The sequence below is a fragment of the Mycteria americana genome (assembly GCF_035582795.1).
Source record: "Mycteria americana isolate JAX WOST 10 ecotype Jacksonville Zoo and Gardens chromosome W unlocalized genomic scaffold, USCA_MyAme_1.0 Scaffold_33, whole genome shotgun sequence".
NCBI classification, from domain to species: Eukaryota; Metazoa; Chordata; class Aves; order Ciconiiformes; family Ciconiidae; genus Mycteria; species Mycteria americana.
The window spans coordinates 915,931-940,822 of NW_027445439.1; the positions used below are offsets into that span (position 1 = coordinate 915,931).

Sequence of the window (24,892 nt, forward strand, 5' to 3'; positions counted from 1 at the left end):
GTTCTACTGCAATTTCTAAGACTTTTTTCTTATGTACATGGCCACAAAAAATCACATAGATCATTGCTTTTGTAAGCCATGCTCAGTGCACATTCTAGAGATGCCTTGAATGCCTCTATTCATCCAAACTCCTGGCATGCCACTCTGTCAGGCCCCATCATGTGAATTTTTGTACCGCACCATCATGTCTGTGTGATGGGATCCATGCATAGCTATTCCCCCTTCCTTGGGGCATTGGGAGACTTCCAAGGTAAGTCTCAATAACCATCAATTGATTTTTCACCTATAGACAAGATTCTTGATTGAAACTGCTGCCCCACTGACCAGATACCAGAAGCAACATATTTCCTTCATCTCCTTCTTTTGATTTTGCTAAAAATAAAAGATGTTCTGTTCACTAAACCAGTAAGATTTTCTAGATATTTTCCGTTGATTGCATGCCTTATTCAGAATCTGTTACACTATAAACACATAGAAATGGCCAAACTGAGTGCACACTTTCCTCTAGTTTAAGTTAAAAAAACTATCTAGAAATAAAGCTTTTAAGAAAAAAAAACCACAAAAGTGACTAATTGGCAGTATTAACACAATGTTTTTTAACATTTAAATAAATACTGTAAAAGCAAAAGAATTCTAAAATGTTACTGGATTTTTTTTTAATCTCTTAATTCCCAGGACTCAATACTTCAGTGAATAACTTTTTTAAAATAGTGACAACATGACATTTCAAAGTCTTGTTTATGAAGAAAAAATCTGATGCATAATCCTTCAGAGGAATAGTTAAACAAAATGGCACTATAAACTACAGTCAAATGATCTATCGAAGGATTTGTTATCACTATATTAGTACATTAATCACTACCTGTAACCCACTCATTACATTCAGTATCTTGGTCCTGCCAGATTTTTTCACAATCAAAGGATTATTCAAAGTTTGATCAGCTTTGTTACTGAAGTTCTTTCTGTTGGTTTAGGAAAAAAATCTTTATTGATAAGGATACACAAATTGTGCTGCCTTGTTAGTATCAGTTTCACAAGGTATCAGTAAGTGAATATTAATTTAAATGGTACATAAATTAATGAGAGTTGCCTATTTATAAGAGGTTTCTATGAATAGAAATCTTTAATTACTTTTGTTGGTATACAAACTATGTCTTAAACTTAAGAGCCTCATCACATGTGTCACTCCTGTGGCTAGTTGTCTGAGCCAGCAGAATGAAAAGAAGGCAGGTGCAGCTCCAAGAGACACTCAAATGATTGGGTTTGCTTCTACTTAGAATTTCTTCAAAACTGTTCTTTTCTACTCATCAGGCACCATTTGCAGACCTCAAAATCAGATAGCTAAATAAAATGACGCAACCCTTAGCGTCTTGCGCTTCTTTTGATTGCACTTTTCATCGCTCATTTAGCCTCTAACTTTCGTGTATTCATAATGGATTCTGACACAAGGATTATTTGACAGACCAATCATGAGAGATTAAGATACATATTGTAACACAATCACCAGAACAGAAATTGTAACCCAGAACTACTCTCTCCAATCTAACTTCCCTCCCCTTACCTGTAAGCTTTTCTGTTATGCTCCTCCCTTCCTGCCTTCTCTCTCTGGTTCAGTGAAAATCTTAAAGACTATGAAAACAGCATTTTTTCCAAGAGGAAAATATCAAAATACAACTCTTTCCTCCTGACCCTTTATATAGCCTTCACTTTGTGTATTATCATTGAGCCTCACTACTTTGTCCTATTCCTCTATTCAAAAAACACACTCACCTGAGATTAGTTTTCGAAAGAGTAAAATAACATTTTAGGTGCTCCAGAACAGGTTTAGTACTGTAAGCCCTATGCAGAGAAGTGTCTAAGGTTTACCACTGGCTAAGCCTGTGATTTTCTCTTAAGGTACATGACTCTTCATGCACTGAGAAGAGAAGCTAGAAACCTAATTCAGGGCTTTGTATTTTACAATGGTAGTGAAAGACCTCAACTGGTGATCCCTAAGTCCATCTGTGAATTTAACTCTCAAACTGTAGATGGTCCCTCTGTCTTACAGCACTAGTCAAGTTGAAGAAAATATTTTAAATAGAAACATTAAGTTGAAAAAGGCTGGAGCATCACATATATTCAAATTTTATTTAATATCATAGGTACTTGTGGAGGGATTTAACCCCTGTGCACTCTTCTGACCCGTACCAAGGCAGATTCTTCAGCAGACAGTGAGAAAAAATCTAGGAGAAGAAGAGATGCTGTCAGCTACTTCATATCAGTCTACAACTCTGGCATTAGAAAAGAAACAAACCCAATTTTCTAATTTGCAATATGTTAAATATCCATTTAAATACTGTTTTGAAACAAAGTGTCACTGGTGCAAATTATTATCTTTAATTAATAAACTATAATATGAACAGTACTGCAAGGTGGAAGGTAACAAGGGCAAGACAATCTGTTTTTACTGAAAGCACATTGTCTCACTAATTCTGTTCAAATTGCACTGAGTTGAATTTGTCGTCATTCAATATTTTTGCACAGCTGCCAACAATACATTCATTAATAAGCACACAACAGAATGGATGCATATTAGTATAACATAAAGAAAAGTTAGAAATAGTCATGTCTTTTTTCTCTCTGATCATAAACTTCATAATTTTGTAGATGTGCTTGTTTCTGATTATGAATAGATTATAAGAATTTCTCCAGTTGTTAAACACCATTACTCTATAAATGAATCATGCAAAAGATACTGAAAGATACAAAGGAAAAACAGTGACAGAAAAATGGGAGTTTAAAAAAATCTTTAATGTAGATATAGGTAGACAGACAGTATAATGTTCATCAGTCTGAGTCATAAAAGTCTCCTTGAACTACATAAGCTACTTGTTAGCAACATATTTGGTCCCATCTTGACTTAACTTCAAAACATCTGGCTGTTTCCAGTTAGATGGTTTCTTTTGCCCAGGAGAGAAAACGTTTAACTACTTCTTTTAGCAACATCCACATGATAAGCTATACTCCCTGCAAAACTGTTCCCTTATATAACCAACAATCCTTCCAAAATCACCTCTAAATTGTAGTGGTTAGTGGGCAATACCTACCAAAGAGCTGCAGTTTCATATTACAACTTACGCCAAATTAATAATTTGTTGAAATCAAAAATTTAAGATCCTCCATCCTATCCTAGGCACATGTGCTCATCTTGCACTGGCTTTTATAATCTTCAGATAATATGTTAAGATCACTAAAATGGAAAAAAATTAACCTGTCAAAACAGTTGAATTAGCTTAATATGTGATTGGAAAAGAACAGGAGAAAGGTAAAGCCATATAGAAAGGAAAAGGGAGCAAGGACACCACCCCACACCCCACCCTGCCTTTTTGGCAGCAGCAAGCTGTTCGTTTGAATCAGCGGTAATGTGAAACTGCAGCCTTAACTCATGCTTTTTTCATTGTGCGTGTCAGTAAACTGCCTGCATTCCAAGCCAGACAGACGATGGCTTTGAACCTGAAGTCGTACAACATTATAGAAATGCCAATAGTTTAAATGAAGCTTGTTGCATTAATTTCTTACATCAGATACACCCTTCCACATTGTTCTTTAACAAGATATTGCTAGCTTCTCACATACCATTAACTTATTATTCAGGATAACAAAAGGATTGGGAAATCTCTAACAGCAGAAAAAAAGCCGGTTCATAAAGGACACACCAAAGGGAAGTGGTACAGACACATCAATTGGCTCTGCTAAATATTAGTAGCTTCTATTACCATGCACTCACGCATTCTTCTGAATGCTGTATTAGGCAAACATATTTTTTCCTCCTATATGACTGAATTTAGCTTGACAAAATTTTCCCATATGGTCTATGGCAATCCAGTCTTTGTCGTACCTTACTTTACCTTTAGGTGGATTTGGGCAGGTGCCTAGGGCAGTTATCACCTCCCCTAACCTGGGATTTTACACCTGAACAGGCAAGTAATCCTGGTCAATTGATGCACCACCTGATTGAAGGGTGCCTTGCCTACCCCAATGAAACCCAGCAGCTTCTAGCACTGGTTAGCATGGCCAATTGAGCCATGGTTCAGTATTATCAGAGGAGCATGGTTAAGACAGGGACCCAAACTACCTCTGAGGATGCCATGATTGAGACAGAGATCCAAACCCCAACTACAGTAATTGCCTCAGTAGTGAAAAAGAAATAATTGATGCAGAGGTCGATGGGTCCATATCATCAATTAGTAAGGGGGGAGGAGGAGGAGGAGGAGGAGGAGGAGGAGGAGGAGGAGGAGGAGGAGGAAGGGTCTGATCAGGAAGCTGGTCCTTTGGCAAAGAAACACGAGTAAGAAGTGAGAGAAATCACCCAACAGGTGGAAACTACTTGGTCCCTGACCTTGAGAGAGCTTCAAGACATGCAGGAAGATTACAGCCGCCAGCGAGGTGAGCGGATTGCTCCGGGGGCTGGGGAACTGACAAAGAAATCAGAAAAAAGGCAACAATCTGCAGCCTCTGGAGGTGGATCCTGTCAAGCATGAAAGCAAGATATCCGTTCAAGGAAGATCTTGCGAATTACCAAGGAAAGCGGACTACCACTGAAGAAGGTATCCAGTACCTCAGAGAATTAGCAGTGCTGGAAGTCAACTATGGTGACCTGGACGACAAACAGGTCTCCAAAGATCTGGATGATGTCCAGTGTACATGGACCATGTGGAGGAAGGTGGTCCAAAATGCCCCAGCGTCATATTCTAACAGCTTGGCAAGAACGTATTGCCCAGATACACAAACTGTGGGGAGAGCATCTTCCTGGCTCTGAAATTTTGAAGAAAATCTCTCTCCCTCCTTGTACCCACGGGCCAGCGCCTCGGCTGTCAGGGGTTCCCCATGGAGTCAGTCCCCTCCCGCACTGGTCAGAGGGAAAGCCATGTGGCACTGTCTGGTTCTTCCTGTGTGTCGAGATAAAGACAGTTTAATAAGAAAAGCAAAAACCCTGTGTGGAAGCAAAGCAAAAAAAGGAATTCATTCACTACTTCCCATTGGCAGGCAGATGTCCAGTCAATTCCTGGGAAGTAGGGTATATTGGGTTTGCGTTGCAAGGTTTTGGTAGTGGGGGGGCTACAGGGGTGGCTTCTGTGAGAATCTGCTAGAAGCTTCCCCCATGTCCGATAGAGCCAATGCCAGCTGGCTCCAATACGGATCCACCGCTGGCCAAAGCTGAGCCATTCAGCGATGTTGGTAGCGTCTCTGTGATAACATATTTAAGAAGGTCTAAAAACTGCTGTGCAACTGCAGCTGGGATAGACGGGTGAGAAAATGTGAGAGAAACAACCCTGCAGACACCAAGGTCAGTGAAGAAGGAGGGGGAGGAGGTGCTCCAGGTGCTGGAGCCGAGATTCCCCTGCAGCCTGTTGTGAAGACCATGGTGAAGCAGGTTGTCCCCCTGCAGCCCATGGAGGACCAATGCTGGAGCAGATATCCACACTGCAGCCCGTGGAGGACCCCACACCAGAGCAGGTGGATGTATCCTGAAGGAGGCTGTGACCCTGTGGAGAGCCCAGGCTGGAGCAGGCTCCTGGCAGGACCTGTGGTCCCGTGGAGAGGAGCCCACACTGGAGCAGGTTTTCTGGCAGGATTTCTGCCCCCATGGGGGACCCATGCTGGAGCAGTCTGTTCCTGAAGGACTGCACCCCATGGAAAGGACCCATGCTGGAGCAGTTCTTGAAGAACTGCAGCCGATGGGAAGGACCCACATTGGAGAAGTTCATGAAGGACTGTCTCCCGTAGTTGGGAACCCATGCTAGAGCAGGGGAAAAGTGTGAGGAGGAAGGAGCGGCAGAGACAATGCATAATGAACTGACTGCAACCCCCATTCCACATACCCCTGCGCTGCTCGGGGGGAGGAGGTAGGGAAACTGGGACTGAAGTTGAGCCCGGGAAGAAGGGAGGGGTGGGGGGAAGGTGTCTTTAGTTTTGTTCTTATTGCTCATTATCCTACTCTGACTTTTGATTGGCAATAAATTAAATTAATTACCCCTAGTCGAGTCTGTTTTGCCCATGATGGTAATTGGTGAGTGATCTCTCTCTGACCTTATCTGGACCCATGAGCCTTTCATTATATTTTCTCTCCCCTGTCCCACTTTTACCCTTCCAGTTCTCTGCCCCATCCCACTGGAGGGGGAGTGAGCGAGCGGCTATGTGGTGCTTAGTTGCCGACTGGGGTTAAACCATGACAGTCCTTTTTGGTGCCCAACGTGGGGCTCGAAGGGTTCGAGATAACGACAGATTTGATTGGAATGTGCTAGACCGAATTTATAGCTGTTATTGCTGTTTAGCTATTAGTCAGCAGGCTCCTGTGCTTGCCATGGGGCTTGCTTGCCTTACTGTATATTACAGTCTAGTGCTCGTTAGTGGCTGCTTTTTGCCTTCGCCGCTTGCTGTACTGCTGTACTGCTGATCATGTTACTCTGCTGTGCCTGGGAACAGTTTGATAACAGCAATGGCCTTGCACCTGGGCTGGCAGATGGCCAGGGCATCGCTGCTGTTTCTGTGCTGCTGTACTGGACAGGCTGGAACTCTGGTGTGAACTTGAGTCAAAGGGACTGTGACCTGTGGATGAGTCCACGTGGGAGCAGGACACCCCAAAGCGTCTGTGGCCGTGGATAAATCCACACTGGAGCAGGTACATCTCGAAGTGTCTGTGGCCGTGGGGTTATGTCTGTGCCACAGCAGGTATACCTCTGAAGGGCTCACGGCCCAAGGATAAGTCCATGCTGGAGAAGGTACACCTCGAAGCATCTGTGGCTATGGATAAGTCCATGTTGCAGCAGGTACACTTTGAAGCATCAGTGGCTGTGCATGAGGTCATGCTGGAGCACCTCAAAGCGTGTGGCCATGGATAAGCCCAGGACAGAGCAGGTACTCCCCTGGAGGGACTGCAGCCATGGGTAAGGCGATGTTGGAGCAGGTTTACTCCTGAAGGGACTGTGGCTGTGGGTAAGGCCACACCAGAGCAGGTCTCTCTCTGAAGGCATTGTGGCCCATGGAGAAGGCCACGCTGGAACAGGTGCACCTCAAAGCAACTGTGGCTGTGGATAAGTCTATGTCGCAGCAGGTATATCCCTGGAGAGACTGTGGCTCAGAGATAAGGCTCCACTTGGAGCAGGTACACCCCTAAGGGACTGCAGTCTAGGGATAAGTCCAAGCCGGAGCAGGGGCAAGGGGAGGAGCTCATTGCAATGTTAAACCCGATGGTCTGGTCCAAAGGGACCAGGAGTGGAGATTGTAATGGAAATACCTTTAAATTGTTGTAACCCATGATTTGAGTTGCATGTTATGGGAATTACTACAGCCGGAACCACCTGAACCAATGGAGGACAAGCCTTACAAGAAGCAGTGCAAGTGCAGCAGCAACCTGACCTGAGCTGGCTTTGGTGCCCAATAACTCCACACAACACACCACCTCTCCTGTCCTGAGTGACCACCATAAGAGATGGAGCCCAAAGTCATGGACTAAATGAACTCAATGGAAATTTGTGGACATTTTACAGACATTTTACAAGGGTGGTCCATAGACCGAGGGAATGATATCTGTGTATTTTATTAAAGGATGGTAATGGGGATGGTGGTTAATGAGAATGTATTGGATAGTGTGGGACCTGAGAATGACGTAAATGGTGTGGAATAAGGAGTGGAGAATATGCTGGTTTCAGTTGAGATAGAGTTAATTTTCTTCATAGTAGCTAGTATGAGGCTATGTTTTGGATTTGTGCTGAAAACAGTGTTGATAATACAGGGATGTTTTCATTATTGCTGAGCAGTGCTTACACAGAGTTAAGGCCTTTTCTGCTTCTCACCCCACCCCGCCAGTGAGTAGGCTGGGGGTGCACAAGAAGCTGGGAGGGGACACAGCTAGGACAGCTGACCCCAACTGACCAAAGGGCTATTCCATACCATATGATGTCATGCTCAGCATATAAAGCTGGGGGAAGAAGAAGGACGGGGGGACATTTGGAGTGATGGCGTTTGTCTTCCCAAGTAACCGTTATGCATGATGGAGCCCTGCTTTCCTGGAGATGGCTGAACACCAGCCTGCCCATGGGAAGTAGTGAATGAATTCCTTATTTTGCTTTGCTTGTGCATGCACAGCTTTTGCTTTCCCTATTAAACTGTCTTTATCTCAACCCACGAGTTTTCTGACTTTTACCCTTCTGATTCTCTCCCCCATCCCACCGGGGGGGAGTGAGCGAGTGGCTGTGTGGTGCTTAGTTGCCAGCTGGGTTAAACCACGACACAGTAACACTAATTCTCTCGGGTACTGGATGCGTTTCTCAGCAATAGTCCACTTCCCTTGGTAATTCACAAGATGTTCCTTGAAGAGATATCTTGCTCTCATGCTTGACAGGAGCTGCCTCCAGAGACTGCAGATTGTTGTCTCTTTTCTGATTTCTTTGTCAATTCCACAGTCCCCAGAGAGGGATGCCAGCTGTTGGGCTTCCTTACCTTCTGATTCCTGACTGCTGGCTGGGCTATCCTAGTAGCAGAGAAGCCAGGCAGCAATCTGCTCCCCTTGCTGGTGGCTGTAATCTTTCCGCATGTCTCAAAGTTCTCTTGAGGTCAGGGACTGGGTAGTTTCCACCTGTTGGGTGATTTGTTTCACTTCCTCCTCCCGTTTCTTTGCTGAAGGGCTGGTTTCCTGATCAGACCCTTCCTCCTCCTCCCCCTCCCTTACTAATTGATGAGATGGACCCATCAACCTGTGTGTCCACTGTTTCTTTTTCACTGTTGGGGTGATTACTCTAGTTAGGGTTTGGGACAACCATGGTGTCCTCAGATGTGGTCTGGGTTCCTGTCCCAGTCATGGTGTCCTCAGATGTAGTTTGGCTCCCTGTCCCAACTATGCTCCTCTGATGGTACTGAACAGAGGCTCAGTAGGTGCAGGCCAAGCCCCAATACAGTGCTAGAAGCTGCTGGTTTTCATGGGGGTAGGCAAGGCACCCTTCTATCCAGCGGCGTGCTGATTCAACAACATTACATACCTGTTCACGTGTAAAATCCCAGGCTATTGGAGGTGATAACCACCCTAGGCACCATTCTAAATCTTTCCACACACCCTCCCACCCAGTGACCGACTGCCTCGGGGCACATTTCTCTTTCGCCTCACCAACGATTTGTCCCCTCTTATGCCAGGATGAAACCAGGTTCCACAAACCCACAAAAAGCCAACAGTCTTGGATACTAGGATCAAACAGCTTACATAAGCATGTGCAAGAACCTCAGGAGCCCATGCAACAAAACTATCCACATCAATCCCAGAGGAGAAGAGGGAGGTGTAATCCCTCATTCTCTCTGCAAGATAAGTCACCGAGCAAATGAAGGGCCTCAATGCTAGGGCCAAAAGTATGGCCATTGCTTTTATCAAAATTTTCCCAGGCCAGGCAAAAATAGAGACAAGCAGTGCAGCAAATGGCAAGAGCTAAAAGCAGCCACTAACAAGCTCTAGACTCTATTATACAGTAAAGCAGGCAATATCTATGACCCACACAGAAGCCTGCCAATTAATAACTACTACAGGTTGTGGAATAATTGCTGGAGGTGACTTAGAAATTAAACTTATATTCACAGTTTTATGTAAGGCACAGCATTGAAGAAGCTTCCCAGGTGGAATGCGGCTGACATGCAAGGAATCCATTCCACGGAAGTTCCCTAGGCCTGCAACCTTAGACGTTGGTAACGCCAGGGGAACTTGGTGTGCTGACTCTAAGAGGTACTGCTTGGAGGGTGGAGCGGTGTGGAGATACCGTGGCCAGGCTCTGCGATTATATGGGAACTTAAAGGCATTATGGAACTGATAAGCTGCATATTTGCTACCCTGGGCCAACAGCCTGTCACGTTTTTGACAAAATGCTGTCCTTTTGGTGAACTTTGCTCATTATAACATCATCATAATACCAAAACACACCTCCATCCCAAAAGCTACCCACCTCCAAGGTGCAACCACCCCTCAATGAGCTTGCGCTCTGAATTTTCCTAGCTTATACCTTTAAAAGCGAAGCGAGAAAACTTTACACCAATCCTAAACAAAGGTATGTATGACTAGAGTCACTCAAGCTCCACCCGAAAGGTGAAAAATAGTATAAAATGGCTTAAGAGAGAGAGAATGTTAGGGAAGACACCATCGTGTACCACTCTGACCTCTGGGATCAGTTGACAGGCTGAGCCTCTCTTCCCCCACATCGGGACGCCTTTGGGTAAGAGTCGAACACTTGGTTATACCAAGTGCCTCCCCGGGAAACTTAGAAAACTCTATAGAATTGCTTTATTATCTTTTAACGCGTTTGTAGCTGGCAGTGTCACTCATACTCTTGGTATTTGCATGTGCTTTGCAGACAGTGAATTTATCACTGGTAATCCAAAGAACCTGTGTGTCTGTTGCTGTAATAGACTGCACTCTTCCTTAATCTAGCCATGGTAGTTCTCATTGAACATGACCAGGCTCTTTAAGTGTGGCCGTGATAGTTCATGCAACACGACTAGACTGGGGGTGCATTGCGTTATTTGTGAATCCATAATCATGAAGTTCAGTATGCTGAACACGACTGGACTTATAACATTGTCAAATTAACGCTGTCGCCTTAATCGACTTGCAAAGCTGTTTCAGTGAAAGCCCTGAGAGGGCTCTGACAGGCAAACATTGACTCTGATGAGTGGCTGCATATACAGTCCTTAGAAAATAACCTTTGACCAAGTCTGAAACTAAGACTGGACTTAGCCGCACCTAGACTCCTCTCTGAGAAGGAGTTTAGAAAGCAAGGGGGTCCTGTCTGAACCTTGTGACTCAACGGGAGGGTTCCCCCCACCTCAGCCACTCCTCAGACTCCTATGCAACAGTAACTCTTAACGAAACACAGGTATAGCATGCTCAGATCAAAACTGCCATTGTCTAGAGCCCCACATTGGGTGCCAAAAAGGACTGTGGTGAGTTGACCTTGACTGGCTGCCAGACCCCCAACCCAGTCACTCTCTGACTCCCCCTCCTCAGAGGGACAGGGGGACTGCACTATTTTTTACTTGTCAGGAGCAGAATATTATGGATTAGAAATGCATGCTCCATAGAGCTAGAGGTAGGAAAAACAGAACAGTGTGTCAATCTGGAATGCTATCTTATGCACAGGATAAAACTGGGGCTTGTCATGTTAACAATGGGGGTCCAGTGTTTGTCATGATTTTGCATAAGCTTTGTAATTTTTAAGTTGATCTAAGTTGTTAGGAATGTATCTATGGTGTTTCTGAGAGCTGTTGTCTGAGGAGGAATTAGGCATAGCAGGAGTGAAAGGGTTAACAAGATTGAGGTACTGAGGATCCGGGTCATGTCCGAGGGTAGGAGGCTGTATATGAGGAGCAGGAGTAGGAGATAAGCAAGCGCGTGATTTTTTGTTGTGAAGAAAGGAACTGTAAAGTTGCAAAAAGATAGCCAATCGTATTAGCTGAAGGGACGCATGAAGGACGCGTGAACAAGACATATAAACCAATAAGAGTTCTCTCAGTAGCGCATGTACAAACAATTAGAAAGTATATAAGCCACGTAATATTTCAATAAAGGGTCTTCGATTTACCCCTCGATCGGAGTCCGTGCATCAATCCGCTACAAATGGCGCCCGAACAGCGACTTGAAGTCTGCCGAACAGGAGACTTGAAGTCTGCGGAACAGAAACTTGAAGTCTGTGGGACAGAATCGCGGGAGAGAGCGACTGGTAGCGGAGCCTGGCTGAACGTATAATCAGCGGTTGGAGAGCTGAAAAGTCCGGACAAAGTAATCACCTGGATTAGGTGAGCAGCCAGGGACAAGCCTGACTGAACGTATAATCAGTGGTTGGAGAGCTGAAAAATCCGGACAAAGTAATCACCTGGATTAGGTGAGCAGCCAGGGACAAGCCTGACTGAACGTATAATCAGCGGTTGGAGAGCTGAGCAGCCAGGGACAAGTCTGGCTGAACGTATAATCAGTGGTTGGAGAGCTGAAAAGTCCGGACAAAGTAATCACCGAGATCAGGTGAGCAGCCAGGGACAATGGGGGCAACAATGTCTGCAGAAGAAAAATCGGTGGTAACTGTGTTTAAGAAGATATTAGAAAATGCGGCATTAAGTATAATGAGATGCAACTGCGCATGCTGCTCGCCTGGCTTAAAGGCCGAGGTGTAACTCCAGAATTGACTGAGATCTTTGAAATATGTACATGGGAAACGGCTGGACAGGTTTTATGGGACGCGGCTACTAAGGGGGATTCTAGTGCTACGGGCTTGTTAACCACGTGGCGCTTAGTTACAGACTCGTTAAAGCAACTGAAGGCAGATCGCGCTGTAACAGCTGCCGCTGCAGCAGCCACTGTAAGAGAAAGACAAAAAGAAGAGGCGGCTGCCACAGCTAACGGACTAACGCCCACTGCACCTCCCTCGCCCGATTTTTCACCACCACCTTCACCTAGGGATATGGATTCGTCTTTTGCAGAGGACCCGTACAAGGAGAAAAATAGAGGGGACTTTGAATGTGTTGAAACAGATTATGATCCAAGGAAACATTGGCAGAAGTTGCGGCAACAAGCAGAAAAAAGCGGCGATCAGGATATTGCTGCTCTCATAGCGTGTCCTGTAATTCGAGACGCTCAGGGGCGGGCAGAATGGCAGGGGTTGCCGTTTGGACTAGTGAAAGAACTGCGAAAAAATGTTATGGATTATGGTCTTGGGTCACCATATGTACAGAGTTTATTGAATACCGTGTTTTTTAATTATGAACTGACCCTGTATGATATTAAACAGATATCCATGTTAATATGTACACCTACACAAAAAGTAATGTTAGCGCCTGCTTTGCGGATTGAGATAAGTGGGTGGCTTAAATAATTATTAAAAACTGGGTTATTGGTTATCGGTATATTTTTATGTATCTTGCTGCTTTTACCCTGTTTATTGTCACGTGTCCAAGGAATGCTGCAGAAAATGGTGCAAAAAATATATGTTGCTGAAAAACAAAAAGGGGGAATTGAGGAGGAATTAGGCATAGCAGGAGTGAAAGGGTTAACAAGATTGAGGTACTGAGGATCCGGGTCATGTCCGAGGGTAGGAGGCTGTGTATGAGGAGCAGGAGTAGGAGATAAGCAAGCGCGTGATTTTTTGTTGTGAAGAAAGGAACTGTGAAGTTGCAAAAAGATAGCCAATCGTATTAGCTGAAGGGACGCATGAAGGACGCGTGAACAAGACATATAAACCAATAAGAGTTCTCTCAGTAGCGCATGTACAAACAATTAGAAAGTATATAAGCCATGTAATATTTCAATAAAGGGTCTTCGATTTACCCCTTGATCGGAGTCCGTGCATCAATCCGCTACAGTTGTCCTCTTCATTATCACTAGTTGATGCATCATTTAGATCCCACATTTAGATTACAGTTGTGTCTATTACAGGAGTTGAGCAGCATATCTGTGATTATAGGTTGATATAACTATATCAACTATATGATACTACTATATATATGATACTACTGATAACAGCAGTAAATTTATCAGGAATTTAAATAGCCTTAGGAAATCAGATTTGAATGCTTGTCCTTAGCTACAGATTATGAGTGGCTCTTCCATTATATGTTTGTTTTCTATTCAGGCATTAGCAAGGACCGCTAGCTCCTTTTAAGAATGAAACCATGCCTTCAGTTCCCTCAAATCATTAGTAAGCTTCCTGTATGTCTGCTGAATTTTTCTTTGTGTCTTTGAAATCAAAGAGAACTTGCTGGCTTCTTTTATTTTTCTGGTGTTGATGTGGCTAAGTTTCCAAATATCGATTCTTTCTGAAAAGTTCAGTGGCAGATTCCAGTTTGCATATGACTGAGAAATAAATTGTGCATGTGTGTATGTGCACATACATGTGTGCTTGCATATGTGTATACATACATACATATATGGAAGGAATGACAAATGTTTCCCACTGCTAACCCCACCATCTTCTATTTAGTCACCATGCCCTAGAGAGGTAATTATTCAAAGTAATGTATACAAGGATAGAAAAGCCATAGCAGGTACTAGGATTTAGGAATGCGTATCTGTGCCATAGCTTCTGATAGGGAAAACCCTGTCAGGTTATTCTGAGGAAATCTCCAGGCACCTTAATCACAAAATGTGTAGTTTTAAATAGCATGGCATAGAGTTGAAAAGGGTCTGAAGGAAATGATAGTCAGATTGTGGTGTTGTCACATCAGCAGACATTGAAATTCAAAATATGAAGTACAAAATGGGCATGGGAAAAAAAGACATAGAAAATTGAAAAATATTAAGTAATCATGAAAATTTGTTTTTAAAAATTACTTTAATGACCAATGATAGAAATAAAATGTTTATCCTGCATGTTATTTGCATTTGTTTAGCTTTTTCTATACAATTTGAAAATGTTTTATAAATATTAAGAATTACTCTTTCTAACATCCCTCAAGGAAAGTATTAATGTTGCCATTTATAGATAGAGATACTGAGGCAGACAGAGAGTTTTGCTCAAGTCCAATAGAATGTCTATGGCAAAAGTAAAAAGAAAAACTTCAGGTGTTTGCTCTGCTCTGTATTCACATGTTCTTGGTTTTATTGCTTCAACATGCCTGGGTTTTATGATGTTATTCTCTAGATATGTAATAGAAGAATCAGATTAATTTTCATACATAATAATAATAGTAGTAATTGTATTCTATATCTGGCACAAAAGTTCCAATGCTTTCATACATACTTTGTGTAGTTATTTAAACCTTTTTACTGTATTTCTTAATAGTAATAGTAATAACAAAAGAAGACATGGTAGAAAGGCAAAGAATGAGTAAAACAGTTAACTGAAATTTTTTCCAAGTTATGCGATAGTTTAGAAATATTCATTCATGCCTAACTCATCAAGGAATTGCAGCAAATCTAACTCAACAGGGAAGAATTGATATGCCCTTGTTGGGGATCAAGGAATCTCATTGTTGGTCTGAAATTATTAGGGAATTTATTAACTTATTTGTATCCCTCACTTCAGTATATCCAAGAGATTTTTTGATGTTGAATTTTTGCAATGACTTGCCTTTTACTTTAGCAATTTGAAGGAGTGATCGTGAGGAACACTTACATTTTTATTTCCCTTCCACGCATGTAACTTCATTTAAAGTTGTTAGCATTCTTCAAGTGATATAATGCTAAAGTGTCTGTCCTCTAAGAATAACTTTAAGGTTTTTCAACATGAGTATTGGCAGTATAAAACAGATACTTGCATCTTGCATTCAGGAATCTAAGGGAATGAACCATAAACAAAAAGAAATTAGATGAAGGTAGGAAAAAACCATTCAAAATCATGAAACTGTGCTGACTGAATTATAGACTGGCAACAAAAAAGAAAGGATTCTTGAAACCTAGAGCTTAACTGAATAGAACAAGACTCTTTCTATGTAAGGAGCAAATCCCTTGGGATTTCTAGGGTCACAGTGGTGGGAGAATAGAATATGATAGAAAGACTGAAGATTCTTCAGTAAGTAGGAAGCTTGCAAAAATGAAAGCATGAAAGTTTACAGAAGATGAGTCATGTGAGAAGACAGAACCAGAATAATAAATTTAATTCTTCTGGTATTTCTACTAGACAGTTGCTATTACTTCAACTAGTTCAGCCATGAAGCATTCTGCCTGGTAGGTGTTGAGGTGTTGCTCCCCAGAACTCAGCATGTGTTCATATGCTTACCGAGTTTCTCAAGCAGATTCTGTATTTTGCGATGACGTCTGAAGCGATGCTTGACTGCTACAGTTGTCCAAACTAGCTGATTTAAGGTGCTGATGTTAATGAGCTTATGGGCCCTGTCTCAGACCAGGTAGGACTGGGGCAGAGGAAATCATGTATGGGTCTGAGTGGGAAAGGAACGCGTTCAGAGCAAGAAGACTGGGGTGGGGAAGAGAGGAGAGGATTAGCATCCGCAACCTGTCAGGAATAAAGTTGTTACTTTAGGCTTTTAATTGCAAGTGCTAATACACTTTTAATGTTTTTCCTATTCAATTATTGGTTGCAATTTCTAAATTAAATTCATTTAAATTTCAGACTAGCTTGCATATTTCTACATGATACTGCAGTGACTACAGTATAGGTCTACCCTTTTTTTTTCCCTCCTTCATTTAATAAATATACAAAGGGTTTGAAAACAACTAATTACAGAAAGAAACAAGGAATCCTTTCTTCCTCAAAAGTCAAGCTTGTTCTTTGGTACATTTTTAAAACTCTAATTGGAAAACTAAAGGATAGAGATTCTTCTAACCTCACAGCAGCCTCTACTGGTTCTCATCAGGTTCAAGACTATCAAGGCTGGCTAAATTACCAAACCATAGACATAATCATAAAATATATCCTTTAGTCATGTGTACAACTTGACTGACAAGTTATCTGCTCAATACAATAGGATATAATCTTTGAGTATAGCTGAAACAGGACTGAATAAGGCTGTCTGCACCTGCATTTGTCATAAAACCTTGTCATTGATGATTTCTTGAATTTGGTATTTGCATCTAAATTAATATTTTTATCCCAAATATAACATTATTGAAAAGTATCCAACAGTAAATTACATCTTAAAAAAACACTTTTTACTGCAAATCAAATAACAGCTTTTGGTTATTTGTCTCCATTGTGTATTTAATCTTATGCAAATTTGCTTCTAATTTTAGGTCCCAATCTTGCAATGAGGTGCATATGGATGAAGTACAGTAGGAAACTTTTTTTTTCACCTGATAAGTAAATAAAGGAAATGGTTTCCATAAGACTTCCATAAGAAAGAAAAAAACACACTGGCTTAAAAAAACACAGCAAGATGAGTGCACACAGCATAGTTTCACTAGTGTTTTTTAAACACGATGGTCTAGAAACAAATTGTAGCTTAAGTCCTGGATTGGAATAGGATTGCTCTGCCCATGTCCTGTTTTTTAGGCTCCTTCTGAAATACCAGCTACTGGCCGCTACTTGAAACAGGATACTTGTCTGTAACTCTAATCTAACCTGTTATGGTGGTTCTTATGTTCTTATGCATGGAATGCATTGCAATATCAGACCTTGTTACTACTTCTTAATTAAATTGAATTCTTTGCTTAAAACAGAGCATGTTAAAAAGAGAATATAGAACACTAATATTCATGCAATGTTTCCCCAACCTCTTAAGTTAGTGTCACAATAATAGCTCAGCTTTTTTACTGCTTCTTGTTACCTGTTCCTGATACTAAATTCTCTAGATAACAAAACATCAGACTTTTTTCTCTCTCCGTAAGCTGCAATGACCATGAGTTTTCTCAGGCTTTGCCATATTTTAGTCTCTTTTATGTTCTCAGCTACGTTTCCATGATCAAGTACTAAATAGCAGAAAAATTACACAAATATATTAAACTTGGTGTACATTATATCTTAGTGTTATAATTATGTAAATATTCCTCACCAGTTATTAAAGTTTGAATCAAATCTTCTGTTTCCATTCTCCACTAACTTTTGAAGGTGGTAACATTTGCTTGTAAATGGGTGATGCTAAAAAAAGGATACAAAAAATATTTTTGGAAAATATACTGCTTGGAAAAGTCAAAAGTGATTAAAGAGATTAAAAAGATAGTTAAAAACATTTAGTAAAAAAAATGTGATGTACTGTTTTCCAGCAGTGGTAGATTTTAAGAGCACTTTTCAATGCACAGGTGACTTTATATTCAGCAGTGATTTTTCACACATTTTTCTGGGAAATTTTAGGAATGTTTGTCCGTACGAATCTGACTCATTACAGTGAGCATGGCAAACTTGACTTTTCATCTCATGCAGCTTTTAAGCATCTCAAAGGTCACTCCTATGCTTGACCTGTTGTATGAAGGCAATCAGCCTCTGGTGGTATGGTAGTTGCTGAAAATTCTGCATTTCTGCCTACAGGAAGAACCAGAAGTGGCTGCTGAGGTTGACATTGTCAGGTCACCCTGGCACCCAGATACATATTCATTCTCATCTGACACTGCAGTGTTGGAAGCTACCGTCATCACTAGTCTTGTGAACTGCTCTTGAAGTTTCCCCCTTTTGCAGCAGTCTGAGGCACGTGGTGTTTTGTGGCTCTTGGCTATGTGAAGATTTTCTTATGTGGCTTATAAGGTCAGGAAGGATAGCCTCTCAGGATACAGAAGACCACAAGCCAATTTTATTACACTGGAAAATAGCGTTTTCTGTTTGAAATCTTCATATGATTGCATCAGTACAGTATGTATGCTATTCCAATCTACTTAGTCAATAAAATAATGTTTTAACTATCTATCATTCCAAAGCTTCTGTGTTACGCTTGTACATCTGGACTCTTGTCAGCACCAGCTGCTGAATATAAAAGCAGAGGAAAACAAGCTGTGATTGCCCAGTAGAGAAAAAATATGGTACAAAGGATGAAGGAATGATTGGGGTTTTTTTGTGGTTTGTTTTTTTCTTTTTTGATGTCTAAGGTATTTCTAATTGCATCTATTAGAACAAAAAGGTTGGGGAAAATTTGGTGGTGGAAACTAATGTACATGGACTTTATTACACCCTTTGAAAAGAAGGCCTTTTTTCTGTGGCACTGTTTACTTCTCATTGCAGCTTTATGGGAGGGAGTGGTATACAAGCAGGTTACCATGTGCTGCTGGGGCACACCAGCAACATCAACAGGTTTCACTCTATTTCCAAGCTGGTCATGGGCTGGAAATTGGTGGTCTACCACAGGTTCTGATATAATAGGTATTACATATATATAATTCCGATATCTACCTCTTGTTAGACTGCTTGATGGGCACAGAAAGTCACAACAGTTTAATCATGCATAGTAAATTATGCCAGAAACAGCTGTGAACGGGTATTAGGCTCTTTCTCCCTTACAAGTATCTGTAGCAATACCGTTGGTGGCTTTACCACACCATCTGTAGCCTAACCACACTGCCCCCTAGCGCCCCGGCCGAGGGGCTGCACGTTGAGCAGACAAACCGCCTGTGCTGCCCTGCCGGCCTTCCGCAGGGCCTAACGGGCCGGGCCCCCAACCGCCCGCACTGTCGTCGCCCTTTGGTTACTCTGCTCTTTAACAAGCAAGAGCAATAGGCACCGGAGTTCAGTGGCGAGAGGCCGAGGGCAGGGCGGTAGCCCTGGGGACACAGTCCACAGGCGCGAGCGGGGGGTGTCCGTCCTCGCCTCCCCTCAACGGTCTCAGCCCCCTGCGGGGCCCCACAGCACTCACCGCCCGCAGCTCCACGCCCCCGGAAGGTAATCGTGTCCTTCCTCCTAGCCGGGGAACAGGAGCAGCAGCGCCTCTTCCCTCACTTACTAGCCGCCAGTCACAGAGCGTCACCAAGGGATAGTGAGGGCCCAGATTGGTTGACGGGGAGAAGTGAGTCTGGCGTTGATTCGCTGGCTCCGCTCACGTGATGCTGGTGGGGTCGTAATCCCTGCCGTGGTGGAGGGGGTCGGTTTGTCAGGTAGGTCGGTCCTGTATATGGCGTGGTGCAGTTGGTGGTGACTACACCCTAGGAGTGTCGTTGCTGGGGTGGGATGTGGCTGCATTCCGCAGTGTCTTGCCTACCCGTGAGGGAGCTGGGGCATGGAGGGGGGCGGGCGGCGGCAGCAGCAGATAGGCCCCGCGAGTTGATTTACCTGCAGGCTGGGCGCACTCGATGCTGCTTGTGCTTTCTTCTGAGGGTGTGGTGGCAGCAGCGGTGTCGGGAATAGTCGGGGGTGCTTCTTGCCTGGTGGCGGCTCCGCCTTGGTGTAGCTGGTAGCGCGGTGGGTGCGGAGTCGGGCCCAGGCCCGGGGCCCTGCGTTGGGTTGAGTGGGTCCCCGGGCATGGGAGGTCCGGGCTCGGCAGCATTCTCGGGGATGAAGGGAGAGAAAGGGCCAAGTCAGTTCGGTTCCTGCTGCGCCCGCCCCCGCCAGTACCTGGGGTGCCTGGCCTCGGAGCTGCAGCTCTCTTGCTTTGCTCCTGGTGTACTAAGGCACACCGGCTGGGCTATGACTGCTGCGGGGGAAAGGGGGGAGTGCCCCAGTCACCATTTGAAGCTTTATTATGCGTGGTTCCCCTTAGATAAATGGGGAAATAAGCCCTTGTTTTTCCTCTAGCAATCTTGTACAGCTTAGAGACTTTCTTAACTTCGAATATAGATTGGCTGTGTAGATAGGGACTTTTTGGTGTTACTGTGTCAGCTTTCTTATTCGTGTGCCTTTTTTGAATCTGCTATAAGTAAACATGTTTTTTTCTGTTCATGGGTTTGGTATTTAAGAATACCAAATGCTCACACATTTGGTATGTGAGGGCAAAGGATATAGAAAGGCATTAAAGATACCTTTTTGTGTTAGCATATGTTTCTGTTTTGTTTAAACTTATGTGAACGTACACACTTGGAAGTGACTCATCCCACATGAACATCTCTGTGTGTGGTTTTTTAATTTTATTTTGATACAAGTTAGCCTGTTTTCTGACTTTCTAAATGCAGTGAGAAAGAATATCTTCCAAACACTTGACATAACTTTTCCCCACTTTGTAACAAACCCATGCAAAGTGACTTGGATGTTCTGCTGTATCTTAATGTAGTTTCTTTTAACAAGTTGCAATGTAAGAAAAACCTGGGCAACATCTGAAACTTTTTGATTTAAGGTCAAAAGAATTTACTGGATATTATTTTAAGTTAATTATTGCACACATTAAGTTATATATAATAAAGGTATATTGTCCAGAAAAGAAAAGACTGATACGTTTTGCTATACGTGTGTTAGCCTTTGGAAGACTCAAGAAGGTGGAAAGTTCATACTTCTAAACAGCTCACAGTCAAAGCAAATTGTAATTAATGGATATACCATAGGTTGAGTTACCATAATGATTATTGTTGGCGAGATGTGTATGTTGTGCATTTCTCCTTTTATAAATTCCTTTTTAATGTGTTTGTAGCAGATTATCAGTCTTGTTAAAAGTTTAGAGTAAACCTTTGTGGAATGTTAACCCTGAACCCTGAAAGAGTTGAGCTTTCAAAGAAGATACTTCTTTGAAGGAAAAGATTGTTTTAGATATACAAGGTTACTTTTAAACTGGGCAAAGGCTTTGTTAATTATCACCCAAGATCCTTCCCTGCTTTCCTACAACTATAACTTCTTGTCACAACTGAATCTTTCAAAAGAAGGTGGTTCTTCAGTTGATATTTGGATTCTCAATGTATAAAGTGATCAGCTGCCACTTCATTAATGTTTTTTGAGCTACCAGCAGGGTGAAGGAAGGTATGTTGCTTTCTCTGCCTTCAAGCAGAGAAAGCTGGCAGCAAGCCTGGAGTTGCTCCATACAAGGATGGATTAGCTGCATGAGGTCATCACTTCATAGGGAGGAGTCTTTTTCAGTGTGTGGGAAGTGGCTCTAGGAAAAGGAAGGGGAATTCTTTTCCTTGGGGGGGGGGGAAGGGGAAGGAGGGGCAGCAGCAAGAGAAGAGAGTTTATGCTCATTCCAGAAGAAAGTAAACTGCTATGTGCTTTTATCTTAAGAGAAAAGACTTTCCACTTAATACTGTGTTAGTTATAGTGTTGACTTATTTACATTATAAAAAATGGTTTTAGAAAACTTAAGAAGAGAGGATTATTATGTAGGAGAGACATGGGAATTGTTGAGTATTCACCATTTTGTTAAGGAATAAAAAGATCTAAAATACTGTGTATGTAAATATGCTGCAAGCTTCTGCTCTGTAACATTTGCATTGGGTCACTGCAGTATTTCTGCAGAAAAAGATTTATTTTGGAAACTTGTTAATAGTGAAGCAATGGAATTCTTAGCTTTGTTTCCAGGGTTTGAGAAAAGATAGTTAACTTTTTTTTTTTTAAGAGCTTCATGTGTGTGATGATACACAGTGTATAGAAAGTTTTGGAAGTAGTTCTTAGAAAGCAGCAAGGGTGCTTCTAAAATGTCTTTTTTTTATCAACTTAATGTGATGGGGAATTTAGATTCTTGTCATCTCATCATAAAATCATATTTGAGGGTATGACTTCAAAATTTTTTTTTAATATTATGGTTTTGGAAGCTATTTATGTTAACATGAGGAGCTGAAATGTTAGGAAATTAAGATTAAGCATCAAAATAAATGACTGTAATTAAGACCTAATGAAAAATCAATTGCCTTTCAAGTAGGGACAACCTGTGAAAAGTTTGTGATTTGCTTAGCATTCCATAAGAGCTCTTCAGCAGAAGCAGAAATACAGTTCAGAATAGTATTAAACTGCATTAATCATGAGTCCTTTTTTCCCCTGAAACTGCCTGTTGAGAAAATGGGAGACATTGACAAACAAAAACTGTCCCTTCTTACATATGTGATAGTATAGTTTTTAGTGAAGAAGTGTGTGTGTGTTCTCTGTGTGCAGAGAGCAGAAGATACAGTTTGTCTGTGTTAAGTGGCTTCAATCAGTAATTTGATTTAATAAATGGAATTTTCAGACAGGGACGTCTTATCACATGCGATTCTTTAACATTTGCTTAAAACTTGAACGTCTTTAGGTGTTAGTGGTAACATGCCTTTCACTTTCATGAGTCTGTCTGAACCTGAAAAGGGGGAAGGAAGTGTTCCTGTCCAGTGGTGTTCTGGTGTTTCTACCTGGTTTGTATTTGTGATAGGAGGACTGGAACCAAATTTACCATAATGTTTTCCTCTTGTAATTTTTTTGCTGGTGTGGGCTTTCTCTTACATAATTGAATCTTAGTCTTTGGAACTTCTCATAAGATTCTTTGTATCTGCTATTAAAAATGTAGTAAATTATGTAATGCTTCTAGCCTGCTGCATTTTTTTGTCCTTTTGTATTTGCTTGCATAGCTGCTGTTTCTTTACAGTGACTGAATGTAAGCATTAGTCTTTCCTATTATTGGTTATGAAGAGTGGAAATTTTGTATTAAGCAACGCTTAGTTTCTAGACTGTCACTAAGTAACCAGAAAGGCATACTAAATAATGTCTGCTTGAATATGAACTAAAATTATCCCATCGTAAGATTTTTTTAAAAAATGTTATGACCGTACCATTATAAGTGCTTTGTTTTAAATAATGGAGATCTGCAAAACAGTTCTCTTTTCTTTACCCTTACACAGTCTGTCTGTCTCGCTTTAAATTTTGTTTAATTTGTGTCTTTTTTTACAAGGGCATATGGCCAAACAAATATAGGATGCCTTGTCTAAAGATTTAATTTTTAACTGGTATGAGATTGTATGTGAATGCTTATATTGGTCTGGATGTAGCTTATGTAGAATAGCTTGTAATTACAAGCTATATTACAAGCCCATTTTTCTCACACACACAGGTAAAAATATATTAAAAGATAAAAAAACCCACAACAAAACCCACACAACTTCAAAGATCCAGTCGTCTTTCTCAGTTTACTTCACCTAGACAATAGTCAGAGTTGCAGCTTGAATTCTGAATGTTTTGAGAAATTTCAGCGTCTTGGTCAGTCACTTTCTCAAGTTGCCACTTGTTTCCTTATAGTCTGTTGAAAATAGTAAGTGTCTTTCCCATATAATATCTTTTGTTCTCCCATGCTTCTCCTTTCCTTATTAATGGGCTTCCTTTTTGTTTTATCAAGTGTAAATTTCACAAATAAATGAATTTATCTAATTTTCCTGATATAATGCACTGTTTCATAAGAAAAGATATTCTAAGAACTTAAAAAAAAAGTTATCTTTGGTTGCATGTGTATAGACAATTATTTCTTCCCTCGTGTGTATGAAGTCATAGCATAATACTACTTGCAGTAATTGAGAAATCTTTGCTATTTCTATTTCTTTCAAATCTCTCTTTTCTTTGTGGTTGTTTTTTTTGAATATATCTTCTGGTAATAATCTGAAAATGCAAAGTAACTTATCTGAATTTGTTTTTTTGTGATGTATTTTAAAAATAAAAATAATGTATTTGGTCTGGTTTTCTTTCACAGAGTTCCTAGAAAAAAAAAGTATATTTTAGAAAGTAGAAGTCAGACGAAGTAGCTGCAGGTATAAAGAGAAGTATACTAAGGATAATTTCTTGGGGAAAATTTTTTAAGGTATATAAGCTACATTTTGCAGGAAAACCTTCCTGAAAATAAGCTGATTATTTTTTTATTGGGTAGACTGATATTTCAGGCCAGTTTTGAAATGATCAGGCTAGTTTTAGATTACCACTGTGGATGTCTATTAATAGTGGTAGCTCTATGGAAACATTAAGTCAGCGAAGGCTAGTTTATATTCCATACAATTAGTCTCAAATGCATGTATAGATAATATTCTGAATATGTGATTAGTGTAAACAAATGATAGGTAAAGCATGCATTTTATGTTTCACCATCTTTTTTGTACGTTCCAGGAGTAGATCTTATACTGAGAGAAATTTCAATTATTTAATAGTCTAATTTTTATTTGGGGTGTGGATGGAGGGGTAAGAATGATTTTCTTGCTTTAATGGAATATGACTATTATAAGCCTCACATTAAGAAATTGAGATGGACTGTCTAGTAAATTGATCACCTGTTGTAAAGTGGTCTTTAAATCATTACTAAAGCCTTGAATTAGAGCATTTGTTTCTCCTGAATCCAAGTTGTCTTCCTTTTCTGTTTTTGCAGTATTCTTAATGTTTAGAGTAGGGCTGCAAAATATGTTCATGCTAAGCAATTTGGAGCCCATATAGCATGGGAATTGATAGCAGATCAAGAGTAAGTATGAGCCTCTTGGCATACGATTCGCATTCCATATGCCGCCTTCTTGAGGGTCCACACGTGCGCTGTGCTTCCCTGTTCTGAATTTAACTGGAGGCCAGGCTTGCTTCTGGTTTGTGGTTTATCAGTTGCCTATCTTGGCATGGAAAGTTCTAAATATGTGGGCTGTCATTCACATTATAAACCACAAGTTTTAATT

The 24,892-nt window shown here is 41.4% G+C and overlaps 1 protein-coding gene and 2 long non-coding RNA genes across 15 annotated transcripts in view; 2 read left to right on the plus strand and 1 right to left on the minus strand.

The window, feature by feature from the left end:
• The window catches only part of LOC142403089 (uncharacterized), a 118,243-nt gene extending 111,211 nt beyond the window's left edge, over positions 1–7,032 (plus strand). Inside the window, exons 2-3 of the long non-coding RNA XR_012773607.1 lie at positions 6,810–6,897; positions 6,947–7,032. This is a non-coding gene — a long non-coding RNA (uncharacterized LOC142403089). The remainder of the gene's footprint in view (positions 1–6,809; positions 6,898–6,946) is intronic.
• A 7,342-nt stretch (positions 7,033–14,374) lies between these two features.
• On the minus strand, positions 14,375–19,963 carry LOC142403088 (uncharacterized). 3 transcript variants are annotated; one of them, XR_012773604.1, is made up of 5 exons: positions 19,647–19,963; positions 19,234–19,482; positions 17,449–17,534; positions 15,720–15,953; positions 14,375–15,275 (listed from the first exon to the last, which is right to left on the minus strand). It is a non-coding gene; the product is annotated as an uncharacterized LOC142403088 (long non-coding RNA). The 3 variants fall into 3 exon arrangements; XR_012773606.1 differs by lacking the exon at positions 19,647–19,963 and having other exon boundaries at positions 14,375–14,638; positions 15,117–15,275; positions 19,234–19,356; XR_012773605.1 differs by lacking the exon at positions 19,647–19,963 and having other exon boundaries at positions 15,720–15,914; positions 19,234–19,356.
• The window catches only part of LOC142403077 (tyrosine-protein kinase Fer-like), a 216,656-nt gene continuing 211,002 nt past the window's right edge, over positions 19,239–24,892 (plus strand). For 10 of the 11 annotated variants that reach the window (XM_075489220.1, XM_075489218.1, XM_075489219.1 and 7 more), the window contains exon 1: positions 19,363–19,471. The gene's annotated coding sequence lies outside the window, so the exon portion shown is untranslated. Of the gene's footprint in view, positions 19,260–19,362; positions 19,472–24,892 lie in introns of those variants that run through there. The other variant, XM_075489217.1, reaches the window with a different exon arrangement.